Genomic DNA, 5,224 nt, shown 5'->3' on the forward strand with positions numbered 1-5,224 from the left:
AGGGATGGGAGAAATATTAGCAGTACAAATTTTTGTCAAGCCTCCCCCTTCATTCAGATATTAGTCAGTAAACTGGCTCAAATCTGGGAATTAATTGAGGGGCTGTGACTCTCTGTTTTTACATTCAGGTTAAACATTTGTTCACTTGACCTAGAATTTTTCTGCTTATACGAATCAAGTAGAATTTAGTCATTGTTGTTGTTGTTGTTGTTGTTTTAAATATCGATTCCACTTTTAGGAACACCACAATCAAATAGTCAATGCCATAGATTTATGTAAGTCAGACTATTCCAATTGCTGCTTTGTTTCTGTCAACCATTACCATAACCATGCCAACCTTGCCTTTGGTGATTAAGTGCTGCTACTTGGCCCCTGCCTCCCTGAAACTCAGTTACTCTCATTGCATTTTGATTTCTCAATTCAGTGACAAGTTCCCATGGTAAGGTCTAACCTATAGAGAAGAACTATCATAGAGTTTTTCGAGGATGCCAAGATTCTCCTTACCAGTTTATTTCTCACAGTAATGGTGAAAGGCAAGCCTTTTTTTTTTTAAACCTTCCCAGAGTAAGTCTCAAATGACAAAAGTACTCTAACATTCCAATCTTTCCATGGCTTTGAATCCTTCTCCATTAAACCAAGGCAGGTCTGGCATTTCTAATTTGTTTTCTATAAGCCACCTTTTAGTCCATGTTTCAGCCAACCAAACAAATAAATCATGAGAGTCCTTCCTAACTCCCCCATCTGCAACATTAAATGCAGAATCTCTGCTTGGTGAGATTTTATCAATAAATTTAGCCTGATCCAAATTTATGTTCCTTCCACCATCCCACACCTTCAATATTGTTTTACACACATACTCCACAGATTTCTGTCTGTATAAATTAGGAAACTTAAGTAGTTCTTTTGGAATACAGTATACTTTTTTATGAGTTATACTTCATACCTCACCTTTAGGGCCCTGCTGCAATAAGTCTAGTTATAGCCCCTTTTTTTGCCTAGTACAACCATGGTTCATGATCCCAAGAAGCCTCTGAAGCATGTAGCAGTACCAAAGCATTGAATACTGGATAAACTGACTGATGCCTTTGCTCCTCATCCAGCTACTGGTCCCCATAAACTGAGAGATTATCTCCCTCTCATCATTTTCCTAAAGAACATGCCTAACAAGAGACAAAATGAAAAAGATCTTTATGCAATATTTTATTAAGTTTGATTTCAAGGTCCAAACTGATATAACATAGCCTGTTGGTTTTATGCATGTCATCAGCATTGACAAGACTGGGGAGAATTTCTGTCTGATCTATGACACCAACGGTTGTTTTGCTGTTCATTGGATTACACCTGAGGAGGCCAAGTATAAGTTGTGCAGTGTGAGAAAGATCTTTGGGGGGGACAAAAGGAATCTCTCACCTGGTGACTCATGATGCTCGCATCATCTGGCTATCCTGATCCCCTCATCAAAGTGAATGACACCATTTAAATTGATTTGGAGACTAGAAAGATTTCATCAAGTTTGATACTAGTAATCTGTATAGGGTGACTGGAGGTGTTAACATGGGAAGAATTGGTGTGATCACCAACAGAGATACACCCTGGTTCTTTTGATATAGTTCACCTGAGAGATGCCAGTGGCAACAGCTTTGCCATCCAACTCTCCCAGATTTTTATTGTTGGCAAAGGCAACAAACCATGGATTTCTCTTCCCTGTGGAAAGGGTATCTGCCTTACCATTGCTGAAGAGAGAGATAAGGGACTGGTGGCCAAACAGAGGAGTGGGTAAAATGATCCCTAGGTGATGTGATCAGAAGTCTTTTTACTTATTTAAAGGTCATACAGTACAATTTTTAAAAAATGAATTTGGTTGTAGGTCAAAGAACAAAGAGGGTTTGTGGTAGTGGGTCATGAGGAGAATCAACATTGTTTTGCATGGCAGCTACATCAAAGGAGGCCATTACAGTTTCCTCAGACAATGCAGGGTTAATCCCCACAGAACATGGTGAGGGTGGAGTGGGTGGAGAAGCTGCTGCCATGACTAGTAGTGGCTTCACCACTACTACTGGGGTGGTGAGGCCATTTCTCCTGATTGTGGTAAGTCTATTTCCACTGGGAGTAAGGCACTTATTTCTGCTTAAGGGGGTAAAGAGGCTTCTTTGACTGTCAAAGAAGATTCATCAGAATTTAGGGGCTCAATGTCCTGAGCTTCATCAGTCTTCCCACACATCTTTATTCAAGCTTACAAGATCCCATTATTTCCCCATCAGTGTCCCCACCTTAACATTCAACACCCCATGAAAGTGGGTGTTCAAATTGTAGTGTAAACTGAGCCAGATGTAGGATGAGATTATGTGTTTGATTTTCAGCAATTTCAGGCCTGTAACTATTGAAGACAGGGATCTCATTTCAGGGCACCCCAAAAAGCTTTAAGGTTTTTATGCTTGAACTGAGAATTTGAATCCCTGAGTTCAACCTTTCCTTTCACTGTTTTGTCCAGCTAATTGGGAGCAATCAGAAATCTCAATATGTTTCTCAGTTTTCCAGAAATGTTCTGAAATATCATATGCACAGTTTTTCAGCCCCATGCTTCTTATAAATGGTTGATTAGGAGTCCAGTAGTATCTTGGAATATCGGTGCCATCTTTACTTCTGAAAATAGATTCATTAGTATCTCTAAATTTAATCAGGTTAGAGATGTAATTCTGAAAAGCCTAAAATCAACCCAGAAAAACCATCCTTAAAATTCTATTCTAGTCTGGGTTCTCCAGCAAAACAACCCAATAGGATGAAAGATACACACACACACACACACACACACACACACACACACACACACAAAGAGATCATAAGGAATTGATTTATGTTGTTATAGAGGCTAAGAAGTCGCACAGTCCTCTGTAGGTAAACTTGGAGACTCAGGAGAGCTCATAGTATAATTTTGGCTTGAATCTAATTGCTAATGGTGTAAGTTCTAGTCCAAGTTCTTTTTCTTTTTCTAATCAGGCCTCCAGTGGATTGAATAAAGCTCATCCACTTTAGGTAGAGCAAGCTGCTGTCCTCAGTCTACCACTTCAAATATAAAGTTCATCCAGAAATGCCCTCACAGACATACCCAGAATAATGGTTAGCCAAATATCAAGGCAACCTGTGGCCCAGTCAAGCTGACACATAAAATTAACCATTATGTTCCTTCTCTATTCCTCATTTATATCAGTATGGTTGTATATATTCTTCTGTTTCTTTCAATGGATTTCATATATATATATATATATATAATTTATATTATATTATATATGATTTATATTATATAAAATTTATATTAGATTAGATATAATTTATATTATATTATATATTATATTATATATATATATTTTTTGGTGCTCAAATTGTCTCAGATTTGGTTTGTGACGGCCACTTTAAACTGTTATCTGAGTCACTTGACATGCTTGCATTTTACTTTTAGGGACTTTTTTTCTGGCATAACAAGCTATCCCAGGCTCACTTTATATTTTCTTTACCCAGCCTTGAAATTTAACTGTTTCTCTAAGAAGGTTTGGTTTCTTTTGACAAAAGATGGTGTTTAGAAGTGAAGATCTTGGTGTTTAATGTGCTTATTGTTACTGGGTGGTATTGTTGCCACAACCATTCAGCAGAAAGAGGTAGGAAAAGTATTTGTATATGTATTTATATAAACAAATATATCTGCTTTTCAAATCTACCTATGTATGTGTATATGTATGTTTATGTGTCTGTTTTAAAAAATGAGTTTCTATACTCTCAATTTCCATCCAGCACCTAACACATTGACCTAAAATTTTTCAAACACTCTTCCTTTCTATATTTATAAATCTCTTCTATAGCCTCAAAATATTTACTAACATGCCCAGTTTCACCTGTATTTAACCGGTCCTCCAGCCATACCAGCCACATCCTCAAGGCCTCAGCCTCACTGCTGCTCTTTCAGCCTCTCTGTCATCTCTTTGGTCCTTGGGCATGCTTCTGTCTCCACATCTCATGGTCAAACTGTCACCTCCAAGGGGAGAACAAAAGGGAGCTTCAACAACTCCTTACTATTGTATTTTTAAATATAGTAAAACTTTGAATATATAGATTAAATCTTCACAGATTCAGATATTCATAAGAATTCTCCAAGGTCTTTGAAGAATTAGTAATTCTGTTGAGGCATGAATTTACATTAAACATGCAGGATTATGGTTAAGAGAAAGTCGCTTATTGTGGTAGTTTTAAACATATCCATAAATTCTTTGCTACTCTTCCCATTAAGAAGTAGAATCTAATTCATCCCATGAATAAGGGCTAGCCTTAATGACTTGTTTTTAACAAATAAAATATGGCAGGAATGATATCACATTATATCCAAGGCCAGATGCTATAAGGTAATCTATTTCTTTTCCTCTTGGGATGCTTTCTTTTGAACCCAGCCCCATGCTGTGAGGAATTCCAGCTATATGGAGTGTCCATGTCTAGGTGTTTTGACCCGTATCACAGCTGAAGTCCTAGGCAAAGCCCAGCATTAACTACCAGACACATAAGATGACTCCAGTCCTCAGCCATTGTCTGACTATAACCACATAAGTTACGCTGAGCAAAATGGCCTACCAGAGCCCAGTCAACCTGCAAGCTCATGAGAGAGAATCTCAATGAAACATTTGGATTTCCTTTTAGCTGCTGAATTTAAGATGGTTTATTATACAACAGTAGATAACCAGAACATTTGTCTAATGACTGTGTCTATCCACATATCTAGAATCTGATCTCAACACAGATTTGCCATTTATATTTAAGTATAGTAATGTACTTAATTATTCTAACAATCCTATCACATAGACATTAAAATCCCCAGTTTTTAGAGTTGATGAGTAATATGTTATCATGGAAACTTGAGAAATTAAGTCTTAGACAATGTTAAAGTTCTGCTATAATTCATTTTTGTTTCTCTTTTTCAAGATCTTAAACCTTGAGTACTTCAAAGACTTATTCAGTCATTCCCTTGAGTACTTCAAAGACTTATTCAGTCATTTCTTTCTTTTCTTTCTGTTAATTATTCCTATTTGGTTCTTTTGTGGTTGCTTATGTACCTATATCATTAATTCTTTTCAAACTCTCCAAATGCACTTTGAAATCAGTCCTACATTTTTTTTCTATAAGGTCAAATGCATCAGGTAAACTTTCTTTTTTATTATTATTATTATTTGTTTTCTTGAAAAGA

General features: G+C 36.8%; 1 pseudogene; it reads left to right on the top strand.

The window, feature by feature from the left end:
• Positions 1-1,006: 1,006 nt before the first annotated feature.
• LOC116587011 lies at positions 1,007-1,782 on the top strand (annotated as a pseudogene).
• The last annotated feature ends 3,442 nt before the right edge of the window (positions 1,783-5,224 follow it).

This window comes from Mustela erminea, chromosome 3, assembly GCF_009829155.1.
Source record: "Mustela erminea isolate mMusErm1 chromosome 3, mMusErm1.Pri, whole genome shotgun sequence".
NCBI classification, from domain to species: domain Eukaryota; kingdom Metazoa; phylum Chordata; class Mammalia; order Carnivora; family Mustelidae; genus Mustela; species Mustela erminea.